The sequence below is a fragment of the Rhinolophus sinicus genome, chromosome 16 (genome assembly GCF_057876585.1).
Source record: "Rhinolophus sinicus isolate RSI-liver-muscle chromosome 16, RSI-T2T, whole genome shotgun sequence".
Lineage (NCBI taxonomy): Eukaryota > Metazoa > Chordata > Mammalia > Chiroptera > Rhinolophidae > Rhinolophus > Rhinolophus sinicus.
Window position 1 is genome coordinate 67,197,504 of NC_142516.1, and position 22,820 is coordinate 67,220,323.

At 41.0% G+C, this 22,820-nt stretch overlaps 1 protein-coding gene across 23 annotated transcripts in view; it reads right to left on the reverse strand.

The window, feature by feature from the left end:
* ELAVL2 (ELAV like RNA binding protein 2) overlaps nt 1-22,820 on the reverse strand; it is a 154,459-nt gene that overhangs the window by 94,505 nt on the left and 37,134 nt on the right. The window lies entirely within an intron of this gene.

Consider the following 22,820-nt stretch of genomic DNA (forward strand, 5'->3'; position numbering starts at 1 on the left):
AAACCCAGACCAATTAAATAAGAATCTCTCCTAAGGGCCCAGACACTGGTATTTGAACACCCCACTTGGTTCTCATGTACAGCCAAGGTTTAGAGCCACTGCAAAGACCTTCATAAAACAAGTGGGATCTCAGCTGGGTGGTACAGAACAGACAAGAATCCAATAATAAGAGACAGAGAAAGGCTCTGGGGGCAAACAGGACGGTGACCACAGGGGACATTGTGGAGGCAGAGCCAGCCAGGCAAGAGAACATCCAGGTCAAGTATCGCCAGAGCCGAGACTGAAAAGGCCAAGCAAGTCGATTGCAATTCTGCTGAAAGCACCAAGTATAGGCCAGGAAATTTGTACTTTTAAGACTGCAGGGAAGAAGGGGGACAAAATGATTTTTATAACAAAGGTGACAAAAGGGATATGAATCTGAGGAGGAAGCGAAGGAAGGAGTAACAGTGACGAATGTAAAGTCCATGGACAGAGATACAAAAGATAGGAAGGGACGATGACGAGCAAGACTCGCTGACCCATCAGACAGAGTGTAATGGTTACAACCAGGAGCTCTGTGGCGACCCTCTGGCATGCCACCATTCTAAGTCTCATTTAGAAAGTAGAGAAAATGATCACATACCTTGCTCACTTACTAGAAGGAATGAGATAATCTCAATAAAATAAAACGCAGAGCTTCCGTATTCTAATAGAGTACAGTATAAAAAAATAGTACCCCAACAGTTTCCCTTCACCATTACAACTTTACACCCCCCTGACAGTTTTAAAGACTCAGTAAATGTAGAACAGAAGCTTGACCTGACTATTCAGTTGCTATTTTCAACTACAGTACTGTCTACAACAGCCTAGGCCAGTACCCAAGGAAGCTAGATGCAGCCACGGAAAACATTAAAATTTTTCCTAAATAGTAAGGTGGAATATACACCATGGGTAGTGATTGGACAAACGGTTACTGAACTTACGTAACTGATATATTAAATGTATATAATCTGTATACAAATTTATGTATAAAATTATATATTAAATGATACTCTATCTCCTCAACTGAATTCTTGGGGCCAAATAATATTTAGGAAACAAATCCAGTAATAGGATTGGTTCAACTTTGAATTATTAGTCAAAATAGCCCACACAACTTAAAATCTGACTCCTGCCAAATGATAAAGCTTGGTAGTCTGCAAGATTTCCAACTTAACTTTCATTTCCACGTACCTTATTTTGTCGTAAGATGATTCCCCACACACTTAGTAGGTAATCCTTTAGCTACACGATCTTTAAACTCACACTCCGAAAGGCAAGAAATTGCTTCCTGAATAAGTTGTTGTGTTATACAAGCTATCATGTCCACTCATTAAAGTGGAAACCTGGTTGGTGACGAGGGTCTCTCTCCTTCCCCCAAGAAAATAAGCATTCTTCAACGGGGTGGGGGGGTGGGGGGGCAAGATGGGAAGAAAATAAAGAGCACAACTGTAAAAAGCATTAACTTCTTATATCTTTCAATCCTTTACTAAGTATAGTTTACAAAGGAGAAAAAGATAATTTGAAGTTGTTTTTACAAGAGCTGTGTTTTTAACCCTCTCTTGACTACAGAAGTAGGGCACTCAGAGGTAAGGGGTGAATTTCCAATTCCTAAAAACAGTTTTCAGAGAGAAACAGCTATAATGCTTGTATGACCCACTGAGACACATAAAATGGCAGTAGCTGCTAAGAAGGGGAAAAAAATAAAAACCAAGCCTTTCAGCAAATGAGACATTTTCTCCTAAATCATTGTCTTGAGAACCACTCTAAAAGCAAAGGACAGTCCTGTTGCTGTTCTTTTGTGCTGGAAACAAAGCAGACCTAGGCGTTATGATGAAGGAAGAGATCAGAGAGAGAATCCTAAAATTGAGCAACTTTTGTAGGGACAAGATTAGGAGAAAGGGCACAAAAACACTGAAATGCCTGCTTTACGGAAAGACTGGGGATATTTTCACCAAACCATTCGAACCCACATGGAGACCCACATACTTCCGACTCTGTGCCTGCCCTCGGCAAACAGCGAGTTTGGCTTTGGAATGGATTTTCTAGTTAGGATTAATTACAGGCCTATCAGCTGCCCTGGGAATTCACTTTCAAACAAAATGAGGCTACACTAAAACCCTGACTGAAAGAAATGGGATAATAACCATCTCAGGCTCCACGCCATTCCCACAACGCAATTCACAAACACCTATAAACCCAGCCTAGAGAAAGCTAAAACTCGTGCTGCCTTCCCCCAAGACAAACAAGTTAAAGGTGGAATCTCTGATGGTTACCCTGAAGAGACAGGAAAACAACAGGTGAGTTACATCAGGGCCAGGAACTAGAAAGTGACACGCTACGTAACACACCAAAGTGTTAGCTGTTTACCCCAGAGCGTTGATTTTCTGTTTTCTATATTAGGGTTGCACTGCTAATTTCTCTTAAGTGTGAAAACCAGGGCCTCATTCAGAAGGGGACTTGCAGATGTGTGCTCTGGGTGAGCTCAAAGCAAAAGAAACAAAAAATGCCCCAAACCTCACACCCTCAGCACTTGCCGCACAGCTACCACAGGTTCCGTAGTGCACACTTGATCCCCATGTTCTCCAAGGGAAGGAGGCCCAGAGGGTCTCAGGGCTGCAGACACTTCAGCAGAAAACACTGCCAAGACCCTCTTGACACCTGTGGCAAAAGCGTCGTGTCTTCCAAATACATGTTCTGTTTAAGTGGCTTTAAAAGCATAAGCACAATCCTTTTAAAAGCAGTTTGTAACAAGAGGTCAGACTACAAAATTGAGATGAAAGAAGAAATCAATTGTCAAAACCCAACTTTAAAAGGCAGGGTGGGTCAGAAGCTGTTGTATAGAGAGAAAGGGCAAAAAAAAAAAAAAAAAAATCACCACATTGGAACCACCCAGTCCCCCGGGTGGGGGCAAGGAGCCTTCCACCAGCCGTGAAGATCAGAAAGCACTTCTCGTCTGCACTGAAGAAGGAAAACTATGGATGAGAAACGCAAGGACAAGAGGTGAATCTCTTCATCTCTGGGTGATTTAAAAACCTTTACCCCTGGTACGGGCTGAAGGTGTCCCAAAATTCGTATGTTGAAATGTTAAACCCCAGTACGACTGCATTTAGAGATTGGGCCTTTAAGGACATAATCAAGGTTAGGAAGGTCATAAGGATGGATACCTAATCCAACAGGGCACCGTATAAGGACAGGAAGAGGCAGCAGGAACACACACATAGAGGAAAGGCCACGTGAGGACACGGTGAGAAGGCAGCCGTCTACCAGCCAGGAACAGAGAGGCCTTACACAAACCATCCCCACAGCACCTTGATCTGGGACTGGTCCAGCCTCCAGAACGGTTTTGTTTAAACAAACCCAGTCTGTGATATTCTGTTATGACAGCCTGAGTGGACCAATACAACCCCAAACCAATTCTTTCTCTCAGTTATCTTTTTCTGCCTAATGCTGCCATCCAACCTGTGTAGACTCCTGGGAACTGAACCTTGGGTATACCATTGGGACTGACAATTAAGTTCACGAACTTGCTGCAACGCTATTACTAACCTTTTCTGAAATCAGAGGGATTATTCCTTATGAATTTGTACCAACTGGAGACACAGTTAACCAAGTTTACTATTTGGAAGTGCTCAAAAGACTGCAGAAACAGTTACACGACCTGAACTTTTTGCCAACAATTCATGGCTCTTGCATCACGACAATGTACCAGCTCACACGGCACTGTCTGTGAGGGAGTTTTTAGCCAGTAAACAAATAACTGTATTGGAACACCCTCCCTACTCACCTGATCTGGCCCCAAATGACTTCTTTCTTTATCCAAAGATAAAGGAAATATTAAAAGGAAGACATTTTGATGACATTCAGGACATCAAGGGTAATAGGACAACAGCTCTGATGGCCGTTCCAGAAAAAGAGTTCCAAAATTGCTTTGAAGGGTCGACTAGGCACTGGCATTAGTGCATAGCTTCCCAAGGGGAGTACTTGGAAGGTGACCATAGTGATATTCAGCAGTAAGGTGTGTAGCACTTTTTCTGGGATGAGTTCGCGAACTTAATTGTCAGACCTCGTATATACCCTTTGAACCATATTCTTCTCCTCACTTTTGAGTCCACAACTGTTCATTTTTCCTTCACTACAATCAACATCTACCCTTCTGTCTCCCAATTCCCATGACACCTGGGCAAGTCCTTATGACCATATACCCTACTTCTTATCTGTCTCCCCACCACCTACCCTTAATTCCCACCGGGCTAGCTTCAACTTCCCGATAACACCTCATGCTACCACCTGCTCAAATACCATCAATTGCATATGAGTACATACAGACCTGCACCCAAGGGCCTTTTCAATTTTCTAGCAACTTACCAGCCGTCTCATGCAAAAACCGTGCTGCGCAAGTCAAAATGACCCACAGCCACACTGTGAATATCTCTTGCATTTTCCTATTTCCTTGCTTTTATTCTCACTGTTGCAACAACTTACAATGCCTTCATCTGCTCTATTTCCTCTTTCTAATTGGTAGCAGGAAGAGAGAAGTTACTGAAGAACACTATCTAATCACAAGGGACTGTGGCAAAACCTACTTTAAATGTTTCGTCAGATAGGCTTTTAGCCCCACCAAAGCATCATGCACCAGATCTGAAAGATAGTACCATCTAGCAAAAGACAAATAGGAGACAGAAAATCACAAATTCCGTAACATGACCATGCAGCATTCCATAACATGTCCAGACTATTTCTGGTTTGAGACTAGGGAGGAGAAAAATCCAAGAGGCTTCAACTCGCCCCTGAAAACCGACTACATGTTCTACTTAAAAGTCAGTGCTGTTTAACTTTCACAACACAGAAAAATTTCAGCTCCATATAAATAAGAAACGGAGGCTATCGTACATAAGTGAAATTCAGAAAGTTGCCAGACTCTCATCTACCCTTAAATGTATCATCCTAAGCATCACACAAGTGTAGAGCCCATGAGGTACCCATAGGATGACCTCCGTGTTCAATCGCTGTTCCTCTCCGCTTTATTTCCAAAGGCACCACCTATACCGCAGCAAAAAAACTTCTAATGGATCGCCAAGATTTTCCCAATTTCCAATGGTCCCCTCCCTCTCAACCCTCCACAGAACTTTACAAGTGCCCTCAACCCTCTTTTTGTGAGGACTGAGCTTTATAACTGAGCTTCAGAACCTACATCAATCCTTATTGATTTTCATCATGAAGGTGCCAAAAAAAAAAGTAATATACCAAGGTTTCCACAAACTGAATGCCTGGCTCTTAATTTTATATGCCCCCAAAACAGACTGTGCGCCACTCACGGAACTTTCCACTTCCATACTTTAATAACTGCTATTTTCACCACCTGACATCTTCCCTCCCCTATTCCAATTCACAGGTGTGCTCATCACTATAAAAACTTCCCTTACCTTCAAATCCCTCCTTCCCTTTACAAACAGGCCTCCAACACCGTTTTCCTGGTAACTTAGCATGCACTGTAGCGTGTATCTATTTTAAGACCCCACCAACATGACTTCACCTATAAGTGGTAGTGTTTATGCAGAGACCGAGCCAGCATGGGGAGTTCAATTAGAAGACCCTTAGCTCTACGGCTCCACCCTAAATCCCAGTAACCAGTCATGCGCAGCACCCAGAGATACCCCAGGTCACCGACGAGCACACCAACAGTACTCAGCCTGCCAGGTGAGCTTCTGGTTCCCACTCTAACTCAAGGGCACAAGCACAGAGAAATGACACGAAGCAGATCTACAATCAGGGCCCAGAATCAGACGCAAACTGCCAGTATGACATTCAGAGACTTCAGTGCCGGTTTCACGCTTTCACGTTTCCTGGAACACCAAGTGCCCAAGAGGGCTGGGCCATCAGCTTCCCATTAAAAAGGGGAAAGAACCACCCACTTTCTAAGACAGATTGACTGTTCAACACATGTACACAGGCCTCTTGCAGGAGAAAAAGCAAGCTGTCCTGCCAGAGTTCTTAAAAGCTTCTGGGACAACGATTTTTTTAAGCGGTGGAAAGATATATTCTAATACATACTGGACACATAGTTCCTTTTCTCAAATTCAACACTTAATAAGACACCTTTCGGTTTTAAAAATTCCTAGAATTTAAGAATTCCAAAATGCCAACCATTTTCAGATAAAACAATTACATCAGTCAAACCAGACTAATTATTAAAATTACACAAAGCTTGTACAATCAATCCTTGGTGTTTATGGAAATCATTTTAAAATTCATGTGGTTTAAATGCAACCTATTTTCAGAGCTGGTGCACCAAACCACTTGGCACTGTGCTCTAAAATCGGGGGAAATGTCCTGACCAGTGGAATACAGATAAAATATGGCAAAGTCAGCATTATTAATATTTCCACCCTCTATCATCACAATGATAACAAGCAAAGAGCCAGGACCACATATGGTACTTAAATGCAGATTACAGAAACACAAAATTTAACAAAACCTAAAAAAAATTAACAATTCTCTTTAATCAAATTGTCCCTCCTACTTTGTCTCACACACATACACTCAGAAAACACCTGTATACACACCCTACGAATCAACAACTATCAAAATAAACCACAAAAGTAAAATACATTATTGCTCTTTAGACATTAAAACACATAGGCTCATGATTAAGTGGGTGATTTATTTGGTTTATATTTTACATAAAGTTTCTCTAAGAGTCAAAGATCCTACCTGTGACTATTTAAGACACTAAGAAGACAGCATGTTAAGTAACGGACAATAATGTGTCCGTATCACTAATAGGGTATACAATAAAATGACCCCGGAATAGAACTCTTTTATAAGATCATCTTACACAGGAGAAAATTGAAACTGCCACTATTAAGATGGAATTTAAAATCTCAAGGTTCCACATATTTAAGAAAGAACATTTCCTTTGTTCATTACGAAGCTGACACAAAAACAAGACATTTAATGTGTCTCCTCCCTGAAAGATGATTTATTGCTATTTAGCATTTCCAGGAAAGTATTATAGTTCCAAGAGCTAAGGGATACTTTTTAATACTCACTCCTCTTCACAACCTGCTCTGTGGCACCACCACCTCCTTGCAGATTGGGAAACATGCTTAAATGAACGCTTAAATGACTGACTGACTTGATCTCACTGTTTTTCCCCACCAGGTTGTAAAACAGCATACAAAGGAAGGGTACTCACTTTGTCCTTGGATTTTTTATTGATTCTTAATTTTATAAGAAACAATTATGAAGAGGAAAATACTTCGACAATCAAAAGACGAATGATGAACTTTCTAGGTTCCACTACAGAAGAAGTGCCTATTACAAAACACTAGTGTTAGCAGAAGGGTAAAAGTGAAAACATAATTCTGGTTCAAGCCTTGGTCTCAGGGCTTTCACTGGGTTATTAGGTTCCAGTTATTTACAAATGTGGAAGCTTATTATATATAAAAGCTCTTAGTTCCAACACACTCTGGGTAACTTGCTATCTCCATTTTAAAAGCCTCTTTCTTCTTCACAATTACCATCCATTTGAAGAGCGATTTGACCCATACTCTGTCCTTTGAGACATTGCATAAAACGACTCACCTACTCAAAAATCAATCTTTTCAATTAGATGAAAACTTAATGACAGCTGAGATCATCTTGATGAAAGCAAAATACCGCCAAAGGGCAAAAACAGCTTCACACTCTAATGGTGAACCCACAAAGTTGCCAGATTATAACTCTGCTATACAATCACTGCGGTCCAAAGATCCGTGAGTTACCTCAGTAGGTACGATTTTCTCTAAGGAAGGTACTCAGGGTTTGCCATCTTCACAGGGCACCTTGACACTATCATTGTCAAGATCGATACACAGGTTTGGTGCCCCAAATAAGGTGTTAAATCATTGTTCTGTAACTAATTCTCTTCCAAACAAAGAGTAATATCCCAAACACGTGAAAGGTATTCAGAGAACCATGGCACTTGCCTGTATCCTTTGTATAGGCCGCCCCACTGATTTAATATCACGATCACAGAATACAACGGATGGAATGAATTTAGGTTGCTGACCCACTCACTTTAATCCCATTCTCCTTGCGGCCAATAGGAAGATGCACATGGTAGAAAAGCACACCACAGGGGGCAAGGACTGGGATGATGGAAGGCAACAGGGGTGGGTGGGGGGTGTAGACTCCAATCCGCAAACATGACATGGTAGCCAATTTAGCTAAGTGGACACGGGTTGAAATCAACCTGACCTGTATGCTTCAACGTCCTGATTTATACTGGATACAATCTGCCCAGCTAAGTTCCAAGCTGCTAATAGGATGTAAACATCTTAAGATTTGAGACAAACATTGAACCAAAATCCAGGATGAATCTTACTTGTTTAAACTCAAAAGTAAACTTCCATCCCATTAAAGAAAACCATAAGTATATTCAAAAAGCACAAGCAACGAAAGTACTTCAAAAGAGAATTCTTCTCTAAAAATCATTACGTTAAATCTTAAAACATAAGTAGCCCAAAGTAAATGCATGATCCCTGAGTAAGTCCATGAGACATCACAGGAGCGGTATAAATATACTAAATGAAGAAACTGCATGCCATCTTCATGTTATAAGTGTGATCTCATGTAATACACACTTAAATGAGTACTGAATGCCAGGCATTGGGAATTGAAAACTGAAAGTTGGGGAGCTGGGGAGCTGGTGGAGAGGAGGAGATAATGATAGAACTAATAAAAGATAGGGGATGAGATGAAAAAGGATATCATGTGTGGGATTTAAAGTTGCCATAATGAGGTATGTGGGTGAATAAAAAGTATGGGCTAAGAATCCACTGACCATGTTCAAGGGAAAAATATCATTTGGCTGGCTCATAAGGTGAACACTGCATTTGGGAAAGTGGAGAATGATCCTCGAATGCCTAAAAAAGTTTTTGAAATCTGTTCTGTAGGCCAGAGGGAGCCACTGGGTTTCAGGCAGGAGTAAGGTTTCCGGGTGGGAATTCCCGCCCGTTCTCAGGAATTTTTTTTTGCTTTCCTGTTCCTGAATCCCAAGAAAAGTTGGTCGGGAAGTCGGGAAAATCAGCTCCTAGAACCCACGTGGTTGGTAGTATCGTCCGTCACTTTGTGGAAACAATTCATCGTAGGGAACAGAAAACAGTCTGTATCACAGGATTTGGGAATGGGAAAGCGAAAAAAAAGGTCCTGAGAACAGGGGGGACTTCCCGCTTGGAAACCCGAGGCCGGAGTGACAGAGCCAGCGCTCCCCGTCCTTCATCTGCCTCTGACACACAAGGTTCTAACTCAAAGGTGCCTACATCCTAAAGGTTGTTTTTATCCAAGGAGATAGTCCATAAAAATCAACGCTAAAAGTGTTACAAAAGCCAAACAGTACTCCAAACTGACCCACAATTTAGGTCTAATACCTGGTCACAGGTAATTCCAGGACAGTTAAAATCGTGCACTCTGCAGTCGGACTTCAGGACTTCTAATTTCAGCTCTGCTCTTAACTGTGTGTAGGCCAGTGTCTTATGTGTAAAATGGGGAAATCTTACTACCTACCCCTCAGAGTTCCCAGAATGAGTTCAGTGCCTGGCACACAGAAAAAGCTTCTAAGGGATGCTAACACAGCCACTTCTACACCATATCCTTTTGACATCTGGCCAATGTTATTGTAACATTTCATGCAAAATGAAGGAATGTTGCTTCAGGAACTGTGTGTGGGAAGGAGACAGGAGAGAAACCTGCGATTTTTCTCTTTGTATATTTCTAGCCACAAGATAAAGGCTATATACGTAGGTGAACCCCTTTCTTTTTCAATATGCCTTGTCCATTCTCCCCCTCAATGGCTTGAAATGGTTCCCAGGCACATGTATATAATTAAAATTAATTATCCTAAAAGACAGCTTTAGGAAACTCAGAAATCAAATCTGCTTCATCCTTTTTTTATGAATAGATATAATTACAACCTAATATGTATCATTTAATCAAGACTCAACAATTACATTCTTAAATCCCAAAGTTGATCATTTTCTTCCTTGATAGGTACACAAAATCTTCTCCCAGGTGGCAGTCATAGAAAGTAAAGGGCGGAAGAAGTACTAAAACCTTTATCATAATGGCCTTCTAACGTGCTAATTATTACCCAATTATGACAATCTGAGAGTACAGAGGCTAACACAACCTAACACAATCTCATAGCATGTTTTTATTTTTTCACCTCCATCTCCAAACAGCCCACGAAAAGCCCAAATTACTAGGAAGTATTTAACTCTCACATACTACCTCTAAATAAGAAAACAAAGTCAGTGTAACAGCATCCAACCCTTCCGCTGGTTCTAACATCAGCAAATCAGATCTTTAAAGGAGAAAAGCAACCCTATGCATATTTCCCATCCCACATTTTAGATATGAGAAACAGAGACCCTGAAAAAAATGTGCTCCCCTAAAATACTCAGGGTCAAAGCAGGGCTAGAACCCAAGTCTCCTCCAGTATGAAACAATATTTTGTACTCTACCCTCCACCCCGCCCTGTGGGTGGGAAAAACGGAAATAATCTTGAGGGCCTACGTTTTCAAGTCTGATCTCTGTGTCCCTCACATTTAATTACATTACCTACCCCAATTTCCAGCTAAATAATATTCTTGGTCAGTGATGCTTAAGTTACTCCTGCTACTCCCAGCAGCCAACACCCTAGTTTGAAAGGCTGCACATCACTAATTAGCGCATCATCTATTGAAAGCCTCTAATTGCCTTACCACACCCAAGTCCCCTCTGGCTAGATTAAGTTTCAGAGATCTAATACACCAAAAAAGAGAGACACAGTTGGGCAAGAAATCTATTAAGAATTAGAAAATCCTGAAAGGGCGCTATGTTTCACGGAAAAGAGAAATCTAAGCCCTTTAGTTGTCCATTCTCTTTGCTTTCCCCAAAGCTGTGAGCGGTCGGTCTCCCAAGAAATGTAAGGCAGGCTTTTGTCTTTCAACTTAGTTGTCCACGGTCTTGATGGTGCAGAGGACAGATCTGATCTCCACACAAGATTTGGAGGATTCTAAATATAGTAAAACAAAGCCTTAAAGTCTAATAATTTCTCATAAAATAATCTCATTAACATGAGCAACTACCTTCCAAAGAATTCTGATTCAGCAATGAGAAAAGACAACAGCTACCGTTTTGAGAGCTTTCCCGTTGCAACCCAATCAAGCCTGCATCACAGCTCTCACCACCATTCATTCCCATTTTGTAGAGCAGAAACTTCAGAGCTTGGAGAGGCTGGGGGACTTGAATAAGGACCCTGAATTCTTAACCTCAGGTGTACCACTGAAGTTCTGAAACAGACGAGTTCCTAGTCCTTCCTCTCAGTTTAGCCAACACTGGCAGGCGTCACCAGGTTGTGGGCTCCCGCAGGGGCCACGTCACAACCCCAGGCGGTGCAGCCCAGGAGCACAGCTCACCTGGAATGAGCCAATGTCCCTATGCTTCGGTGTGAATCTGCAACCATGAGTACAGTCTCCCCGCAGCCCTTTCCTCTCGTTCAAGGACAACATGAAATGGACTGCAGCCCTATTTGCTTTCTTAAAAATCTAAAATGAAATTTGCAAAAGCTTTCAAAGACTATAAGTCATCATCCCTCTCTTTACTGATGTAAACTCGTTAATGTCAGTAGTGTGAGAATGGATACCTGAAAACTAGAAAAACTCAACGTATTTAAAATCAGTTACAGTAAAAGCTTAAAAACTACATTTTAAATTTAGTTTGGGGAAGCATACAATGTATGAAATTCTCATTCAAACATTAATTTACATCTATCTTCATTCGATATGGGTGCCTTCAAGGACGATGAATATGCTTTTTAAATCTCCTTGGAGGATCTCATTCTCATTTGTTAAACAGAAGCCACAGGAAAACTGGTATTAACATCCTCTTCCTGCTCTAAGGAAGCAAGAGCACCTCACTTATACAAATGTAGATATGTATTAAAAACTGACTGCTACCTGATTCCTTTTAAACTAGGCATTTTCTCAGCCTGACGATTTTAGTTTTACAACTACAAGAGATTTCTAAAATTAAAAAGAGGTTGTATCTTATCTTGAATTTTGTGTTTGAAAAGAAATAAAAGTTTTACTATCATTCATGCAATAAACATTACGATGTGTGTACAAGGAACTACCACAATGTAAGTGTCTCTTTCCCGTCAAGGGCTTCAGAGTTTTCAGAGAGGTTAAGTTTCTTGCAACCTGAAATTCCAAAACACCAACAATCCTCCCCACCGCCCACAAGGTAACCTAGCAAAGGGACTTTGGTTTTAGGTAGAAATCAGTATCATTAAGAACGCTAGATGTCACTGGTATAGATATGTCTCAAGCAGGTCAGGGCAGGTCTCAATATTTGAAAACAACAGTCTTCAGGAATTTGTTAATCCAAATTAAAATGCAGAAAACGTCTAAAGGAGCAAATTTGAAACTTGAAAGAAATTCTATCAGAATATTAAACAAATGTGAAATCATATACAGAAAAAAATGGGCACCCCCTCACCACAAACCGCCTTTTGCATTTTACAGGAAGAAGGCACTGCGTGGCATTTTCTTCTCCCAGCAACCTGGCATGGACAAGTGGACCCCTGCCTGACACTGGTAGTTTGGATGCTATAAGTAGTCCTCTTTCTTACCCACCTAACCCTATGACTAATTGGGGTGGGGAGGGGATGCAGTGGGAAGATTTTTTTTTTTTTTTAAGTGCAGGTGTGCTCAACAGCTGACAAAAGAGGTTAAGATTCTAGATACACCCACAGTACCATTAGGTCAATTTCTATTTAAGAAACAAACTAGGACAATGAAACCAATGTAGGAAAAAGAAAATGCTTAGGTGAAGTACTCCAAGGTGCATTTTTAGCTCATGTGACCTTCCAAAGTGCTCTAAATGTGTATACGTAGATGTGTGGGCATGTGTGTATTTATAGAAAGTGTTGAGAGCACTACAAAAATACATGAATAAATCATAGCATGCTAGTGCTACAAGAAACTTCTGAGAGCTAGTCCACAGCCTCAATTTTCAGGCAGGCAAAGTGCGACCCAAGACTTGGACGAAGGTCAACTTGCCGGTGACAGAAGCTGGTCACGTTCCCGTCTACAACACCCAGCACGATCTCACCTCCACTATTCTAACTGCCTGCCGTTCTTCTTAAATTTGCACTCACCCTGGAAGATGACTATCCACTCCTCCCTATAACACAGATTCTAAATTTTCTTTTATGACTTAAATGAGCCTCACCCTATGTCTTCCTGGAAGCCATTAGTCCAAGCCAGCAGTTCTCAGAGTGGGATCTGGGAACCCCTGAGGGTCCCCAAGACCTTTCCATAGAGCCATGTGGTCAAAATACCTTTCTCTCTCTCATTCTCTCATAAATGTACCTTAGAACTTTCCAAAGGTTGTATGATCGGTGATATCTGTTCCTGCATTAAGTCTGATGCAATATGAGGATACATCTCATTTCTATTAAACCAAACATTCAAGAGATGAAAAAAATGTAAAACCATGCCACTGTTTTTTTCTTTTCTTTTTTTTTAAGGAGGGCGCAGCTCACAGTGGCACACGTGGAGATCAAACTGGCATCCTTGGTGTTATTAGCACCATGCTCTAACCAAGTGAGCTAACCAGCCACCCCAAAACCATGCCACTCTTACCACTATTTTTTGTTTTGGAAAACTATACATATCCTTAATTTTTTAAATGTTATTTTTGTTAATGTTACAGGTTTACTATTTTTTAACTAAAAATTATTTTTAAGCTTTGAATACAATAAATACTGATAAACAGAACGTTGGAGTAGTCGATAATTTACGCGTATAAAGGGTTCTTAAGACCAGAAAGTTAGAGAATCACTGGTCTAACTCATTGCTAAAAATGTTTTCTTTCATGATGAATTCCTTTAGCACATACATATCAACCTTAGAATAGCTTCCAATTACTCTCCTTACCTTGAAGATGTTTGTCCAGCCTGTTCCTCCAGCCCGGGAACTGTATACACTACTTCGTATGCCCAGTAATTATTTAATCACTTGAACTTCCTTCGACATACAGTTGTTATAAAACTGTGATAGGGGAACCGTGAATATATTCAGGTTCTCAGAAGAGACGACTTTATAAAGGATCATAGTAAGTCATGTATTATGTTGCATACTCACTTTGGTTTAGAAAATGCTTGAGACTCTTACATGTGTCTCCTAAAAAGAGTACATAGGAGGCTAAGCAGCAGTTTTTCACCTGGTGGCTTCTACCAGTCAGGCACCAGATCACATTCTGTTTTCCTCCCGCCTCCTTCATTCCCAGGGCTGTTTTTGCCGCATCAACCTGTGCCCTTTATTTCAGCTATCCTCACACCATACCATCCTACAAAATTGTCACCACTCTGGTTTCTCTTAAATTTCCTACTATTCCCATACCCCAAACGCTTCACCATACAGAAATGGAAACGCTCCTTTCTGGGCTTCAAGGCCCTCCAGAAACCTAAACATCCTCTAATAGTCAAAACTGTTTCCGCATGCTTCATTCCTTTTTCTCCTAGGGAAAAAAAAGTCTCCCTCTACTTACATAAAAGCTCTCCTAAAAGTGGGAGCTAGTTTCACGAGCTTTTTCCCAACTATGCAGCAGCCCTCACCAGACCCCATACTCAACTCACCCCATTTCCTGTCTACAGGCTGTCAAGCTGCCTTCAACAACGTCAGGCCAGCACCCATATCCTGCGGCCTCTCAGCTCCCCAACACCTGGCACCATGCTTGGCTCAACACAGGTTCTCAACACTAATAAACTGTAGAGAATATTGAAAATCTATTAAAATGTTCTAAAAAACACAAGGGGGATTATCTTCTGAATTAGTAATTACATGTTAATATTTTTGTAAATTAAAAATATATATGTAATGTCAAAAGATCTCAACTGCTGGGTCTTATAAAATGAGACACAGAGGTCTAATTCTTCCTACCCACACCACAGAGGTTAACAGATTCAGTAACAGTATGAACATTTGCAAAGCGAATACGAACGTGCCCGAGCACCAGTGAGGAAAGCAAATAAATACTCTGGTACATACAGACATAGATGTTCCTGGAACGCTCTTTGCACCTCCCTTTTTACATTTAACTATCAGCACACAGAGAATTCTTTCTTTATAGATGACTCTATAATAGAGATGTGTCCAAATTCGTTTAACTAATCCCCTACTGAAAAACATCCAAGACTGTACTATTTCAAACAATGCTTGCAATAAATACCTTATGAAAGAGAGCAAAAATATAAATTTAAAGGTAGAACCTGCTAGTTCATAGTCTCTGCATTTTTAATTACGCTAGTTGCTGCCAAAAAGACCTCTAAAAACTTAGCAATCTACAATCTCACCAAGGCATTGCCTGCATTTTAAAAAATGGGACAGAAATAATGCAGCAGTAAAGCAGACTGAGAAATGGCATGCCGGGAACCAGCCACAGGGCCCGGGTAACCAACCACTGTCACTATTCATAAGACATTGGGCAACACCTTTAGCATTAGTTCACCATGTATGAAACAAGGGTGTTGGTCAACAGTGTGGGTAAGGGCTTCTCCAGCTCGAACGTTCTCTGTTGTGCTTGAATTCGCCAGATATAAGAAATGCACACTCAATATGAAGAAAAAACACGTATTCTCTTGGGCTGCCCAGAAATAAACAAATGCTGGGAAAGTCAAATTGATGCCCTGGGAAAGTAAATGCTCGGAGAAAACCCCTGCCAGGAATTTTAAAATGGAAGTGAAATGGAGACTGGAGGAAATGGCCACCTATGATGAAAGATGATAAACCATTTCAAAAATAACAAACAAACAAAGGATCGTTTTAATCATGGGGGTGAGCGGGGGCAGGTTCCTAGTTTAACACAAGGTATATCTCAGTAGAAAAAATACAGCTAAGTGGCTAGCACAAGCAAGACCAAAGCACCCTGATGTCTACTAATTAATAAAAAGTCACAAACATCTCTTTCAAGTTTACCATTTGAAGGGAGTGGATGTTAACAGGAGATACGATTTGCTAAGCTAAATAAAAGCCTTCATTAACAAGAAGTGACAGGATCACAACCCTGCTGCTGATAAACTGCCAACATATCCGAGGCCGTCAATGAAGGGCTGCCCATTTAACATATTGCAGCTTTAAAATGAGTTGCTTTAGAACAAACTGTTCTATGTTACGGCAGGCCTATGACACACCAGATGGAGCTGCTGCACGCTGGACTGCGTGTGTGTGTGTGTGTGTGTGTGTGTGTGTGTGTGTCAGGGCCACACAGAGACCACAGGACTATCCAGCCCACTAACCTTTCTTAAGGTTCTCCTGTGATTAGAGTATCCACCTTAGATCTCAACTTCTCCATGTGCTTCACAAATGACTCAGCTTTGAGCAGACACCAACCTTCTTCTGAGCGCCAGAAGTGGTTTCACAGTAGTGAATGACTGGCCTGGTGCTCAGCCCCGGAGCCCTTCCTCTGCATCCTGGCAAACCAGCCTCTTCCATACAGTCCCGAAGCAGCGCCACTGTTTTAATACCACCTGATGTGAAGCGGCATAAATACACGTCAAAGACACAGTCTCAGTCTAGCCCAAGTGGTTACACAAACATCACACCAGATCTTTTCCTGTGTGGTCCAAGGAAACCGTTAAAAACTCTCAGGTAGGAGACTATAAATAGGTATGGTCAAGTCTTAATTATTCACAGGGATGGATGGAAACAGCCTTATTAATACAAAAGTCATCTTAACATATTAAATTATCTACTATCAGCACTTAATTACTATTGTACAGTAATAATATCCACACAAAACAACCAAATTTTCCATTTATACAGTTAGAATTTTGATTAGCTCCAATTGGTCAAATGTGTACATTATACATGAGATGCGATCAAAAAATACAGTGAATGTTTAAATAAAAAAATTACAGTAAAAGACACATTGCCATTAATCCCCCTGTCAAAATATACCACCTCACTTTGAACACACTTATCTCATCGTCCTTGCCACTTTCTGAAGCAGTTCGGGAAGTCCTCTTTCATGAGTGTCTTTATTTGCACTCTCACGGCTGCCTCGATGTCTTGAATCGATTCAAAACATTTACTTTTCAAGGTCATTTTGACTTTGGGGGAAGAGCCAGAAGTCACACGATGCCAGATCCGGTGAATAACGTGGATGAGGACACACTGTAATGATTTTGCTCGACAGAAATTGCCATACCGGAAGTGATATGTGACACGGAGCCTTTCCATTGTAATCAATAAATACGGTGAATGCTGCTGCCGAGTGCCATTCAACGGAAAGGCAGGGATCTTCATATGGGAAGTGGTGCATCAAACCTTAGTAACAGTGTGTGACAAGTTTCAACTTGCTCAGTGCAGTCAGTCGGGTGTGAGCTACGGTTGAGAGAAGGTGTGTTTTAAAGTGTGTGGTAAATCATCCTCCATAATGACAATGCTCCGTGTCACACATCACTTCTGGTATGACAATTTCTGTCAAATAAAAACATTACAGTGTGTCCTCATCCACCTTATTCACCGGATATGGCACCATGGGACTTCTGGCTCTTCCCCAAAGTCAAAATGATTCAGCACATTGAGGCAGGCACGACAGCGCAACTAAGGACATTCACAGAAGAGGACTTCCAGAGCTGCTTCAGAAAGTGGCAAGAATGATGGGATAAGTGTATTCAACGTGAGGAGGAGTATTTTGAGAGTGATTAATGGCAATGTGTCTTTCACTGTAATAAATTTTATTTAAACATTCATCAGATTGTTTGATCACATCTTATACATGGTAACTTCACAAGTACCAAGGCTGAGTTCAATGCCATTGAAAAAAAATGTATATGCAGTATTTACCTCTGGCATACATAATTTTATAATTTTAATCTTTATATTAAAGAAATAGAACAATACTAGGTTCAAGAAACAAAGCCATAAGACAGGATCCTGATAGCAAGGAGGTTCCAATGTAGTTGAAAACATTTGAGAAGTGTCCTAAAAATGCAAACTAATTTAAAGAACCATTAAGAAAATACCAGAAACTAAAGCAATGGGAAGTTATTACACCAGCCCCAGCTTCCCTCACCAGCCCTTAACTCTCATCCTGTTTTCCAAGCGATATGGAAATTAACACTAGAAGTCTCCTCTCCTGAACTAAAACATGGTTTACATCTCTCCAAGTTCCCTCAGTCAAGAGTGGAGGTTATCGTGCATATTTTCAATGACTTCAGTTGGCACCTAAGGAAAAAGGGAGTGCAATCTAAAAGCTGTGATGAAATTAAGATCCAACTAGAAAAAAATGCAAAATCCAAGTTCAACAATTCTAGATGATGTACACTAAAAGGGACTGAAAGTTTTGATTACCATGTGATATTAAAAACAAAGAGCAACTGTTTTAGCCACCAGAGACCATGTCTCTGAGGAAATTAATGAATTAAGAACATATTCTGGTAAGTGTAATGATCTCATAAGCAGATGAGTGTTTTAAAACCCCATGTCATAAATTCACTATACTGTTTAATTTTGATGACGTGTGTGGATGAGGAAACTAGCCACATGGAGAATTCACTTCCTCCTTTTCTTTAACCTTTCTCTTCCTCGCCCCCCACCCCACCCCACCCCAGATTACGTAGAGCAAGTTCCCAGACTATCCATCTCTTACAAACATACATAGCCTTTAAGAGAAGGGACTCCCAAGGGCCATTCAGGGATCATTTTAAGAAAAAAATTACTTTTCAATGTCTTCCAAGGTTTCTACAAAGAAAACTGCCTAAGCCTCTCCCATCCCAACAAATGTTTTAAAGACAGTTCCAAATTAATACGGTAATTGTTTTTAGTTTAAGTTTAGATGAATACTGAGGAACACAGCACCACGAAGAAATGGGGTAAGCTGCCAAGATCTGTCAGAGAAGGGTTCTATAAAAGGTTATGCATAAATTAACCAAATAATTCAATCAACAAACTACAATTTTGGGTGACTTGGTAAAGTTAATTTAAGCCACACAAAAAGCTTAACAGACATTCCTCTTTACTTTTTACCACCTCGACCAATACACTGGAAAAGTGCTATCAAAATCAGATAAACACAGCACATTTCAAGCCCAGAGAGAAGAGAATACAAGAAGTAGACTATGCCACTCTCACTACTGGATCACCTGCCATTTATGGTTCACCTATAACTGCAAATAAAACTTTCTCAATTGACAGTAAGTTTCAAGTACTGTATTATCTCACTTTTCCTCTATATTATAATTGGTATTCCAAACTTTGAATTCAAGTGAATTCAACAAATATTTCCTGAATTTCTACTACAAGCAACATACTAGATGCAAGAGACAAAATAATAAACATGACAGATGTCCCCTTTCCAAGTAAGAACAGAAAGGTTACCTTGATTTTTTTCTTCCCCGTCCACCCTCCACCCAATGTGTCTGACAGTTAAGTTGGCGACACAAGATGAATCAACAATAATCTATACTGGGTAGATACTCTATTGATTCAAGTTTGGACATCATACATTCTATTAAGCACCTGACCTGCAACTTTTCTTTTCCTCAGAAAACAGTGGTATTTCTAAAAGCCCACCAGATTTGGAATATCCTCATTTCAGAAACTTACAAGTTTAAGGCACAGGAATTCCAGATTCTCTCCTACAAGGAGCTAGGGTTATCTAAATGCCACTTTCACTGGGAACAGAACATAAAGCATTTTGATCTTTTCTCTTGATTTTAACAACATCCTGAAACAATTCTGGAGACAGTGTTTTCATTCCCTCTCTTATAGAAAATAACCAATCCATACCTTGTATGGTTCCAAAAAGTAATCCTGCAAATCAAAAAACACTGCCAGCTGGCATCAGGAAGACACCAGCCTGTGATGGAATCTTTCCAGAAGTCACCTAGTCAGAGATCTAAAATAAGACTAAGTCAGAATCCTGGCCCTGGGGAAACAGGTGGTGGGGTGTTCTGCCGGGCGTGCTACGGGGACCCGAGTGAAGCCTGTAAAACAAAAACCTGTTTACAACAGCCCCTTCACAGAGGAGCCAAACTATAAGACCTGGAGTCGAGATACAGTTGCTGAGCTGCCTCTGGGCTCTGTTTCTGACCACAGCCACCTTGAACTACAATCAGAACTACCAGAGGTAGAGAGAACCTCATTCTGGAGTCGGGGGTGGAAGGTCCTGCACTAGGAGCCACGGAGCTCGCTAGGTCTGACTTCCCCACTCAGGAGGTTGAATCCTTGGGAAACATCCTGAGCCCTGAGCCTCCTTTTCCTCATGTACAAAACTCGTTATCCCAGGGAGCTGGGGTAAGGTCCCAGACGAACAGAAACACTGGGCGTCATCACTGTTACTAGAGGAAATGCTCATCTCCTGGTTCCACCAGTTAGGGTGGCACAGCACCTTCAATTACTGATTCCACCTATTTTTCTGTCCTAATAGCCAGGTTTGACGGCAACTAAAAAACAGGAAGCTCCTTGCTGCCCCCTCCCAAAACACTGCCAACTTGATTATCCAATATAAAATATTTTGCTGTAATTGCAGTCTTAAGAGGCAATAACTTAGAAGTTACTTTAGAAGTTGCACACAAAAAAAAGATCTCTTCACTTTCCTTTCCTAGATCACAAAACTATGTTGTTCACCAAGAAATCAAACTTTGCCCCCTACTGTCCACAAAACAATAGTGATAGATCAGCCACTCTCAAACAGTCCAAGAAGCAAAGATGTATTATTCCCAAACAGCCACTTGCAGCTGAGGGAATAAGCTTCTCCAGCAAACCGAGGAAATGAAGCAGCATATAAGGATGGTCAAACACCTTTCAGAAGGAAGGGGGAAACAATAATGCAAATGCCATTCGTGCAGAAAAGCAACAGGCAGACCTGAGAACACGGGAACGGGCATGAGAAAGCTGCAGTCAGCAGCCTTGAGAGCCGCTCCTGGTGGACTTGGTCTTAGGCATGACGAAGACTCCAGGAGAAGGCACTGACCAGTGTACTTAGAAGCATTAAAGCTGTTGACCCGATACTTCCTGCCTGCCACTAAACTATACTATGCAAGAGGAAGCAGACAGAGAAACATTTTATCTTTATGACTTTTTTCTAGATGCTTTGGAAAATAAATGTTATAGTGAGAGGAGGTTCCTGACACATCCTGCTGTCAAGACAATAAAACTATGGGGTTGAAAGGCTGGGGGTTTCATGTAATTCCACACACATGTGCCTGGGATCCGTTCTTCCTTGGACAACAGCAGAATTAAGACGATCGTAGCGCAGTCTCTCTCCAGCCACAACTTAAAACTTGGCAGGCCCTGTGTTGCATAAATCTTCTTCACCTGTGACTGGGCTCCTGGCAAACCAGGAGAAGTTACTCCTACCACAAAAGAGCTCAAAAGGAACAAAAATGACACAGAAGGAAGGAGGGGAGGAGAAAAGAGACAAAAACTAAGCAAATAAATACACACAAAACTGACCAAGAATAGCCACTCACTCCTGTCCCCAAAGCAATATGCAATGACCAGGCCATATCCCTAATGCCCAGACTACAGATATATGTCCCTTTTCTCAATTCTTCAAGGGCAATTAAGACCTGGGGTCAGAGGGGAGGGAGGAGGTTGTGACATCTTTTAAATTATCATTTTCTGCCTCATCTCTTTAAGTAGACAGACCAAGAAATGAGGACAGGATGCTTTATAAACTTCTCTAACGCTCTCTCAGTATCTAGGTCTTAGTAATAACGGCAATGAAATAGTAAGTGTTACACAATCTTCCTGGCTTCTGAGCATAGTCCCAATACAAAAAACCTGACATTTTTTAAGAGCCTTTAACAAAACTAAAAGAAAGAACTTTAGATGAATTTGGAAAAGGTCTACACTCCAAGTTACCCCCCCAGCCCACATATACCAAAGCCTTTCATATCACATAGCAGAAGCTCCATTGACAACTTTTCTCAACCTTAGGGAGATAAAACTCCTTTTTTTTTTTTTTAATCAATTCTCAATTCCCCACCCCCACTCAACAATGAAGACATCCCAGAAGCCCCTCATCCAGATGCTCCAGGGCAGACCACAATAAGCAACATATTCTTCTAAAAGAATCATGTAATGGGGGGAGATGCTTGGTACCAAGAGTCCTCTTTAAGTGCCTCTTAAAAATGAGTTCAGAATATACCTACAATAATTTTAAAAAAAAATAACTATACACACTGTTCATTCAGAATAAGTTTTTTAAAAATAAGCTACACCTTTACTCACACCCCAAATATCAAAAAATTTTAGCTGGGCTGGAGACTGAGCCAATTTTTAAAACCACCAGCATTAAGCTCCTGTTATTCTGAAGGGTTTTGCTAAGATGTTCAATGCAGGGACACACTCTCATTCCGCGTTAGGACCGGCCTAGCTCAAGTGGCTGCCAGGAGAGCAGGGTTTGAAAGGCATTGTTCTAGCCTCAAAAGCTACATTAGTGTTGGGCTGATAAAACAGATTTTGGTATCTGTTTGCCAGGCTGAACAAAAAGTTAACTAAAAATGTAAGCGCTGCAAGTCACCAAAAGGAAGGCTCTACACTGACATTTCCTACCTACTTAGCATTCATCTGTATTCATCTCACTAGACATTAACACACCAAAGTTGCTCTCTGCTATTCAAAGTGTGCTATTATGCTCAGGAGTAGATTAATAATATCCACCTTCCCTCTTGTAAAATAAAATTACAGCACTGGTCCAAACATGACGTGTGGAGCCTCTTTCTGCCTCTGGTACATCAGCTCACTCTACTGCACAGGTGGGAG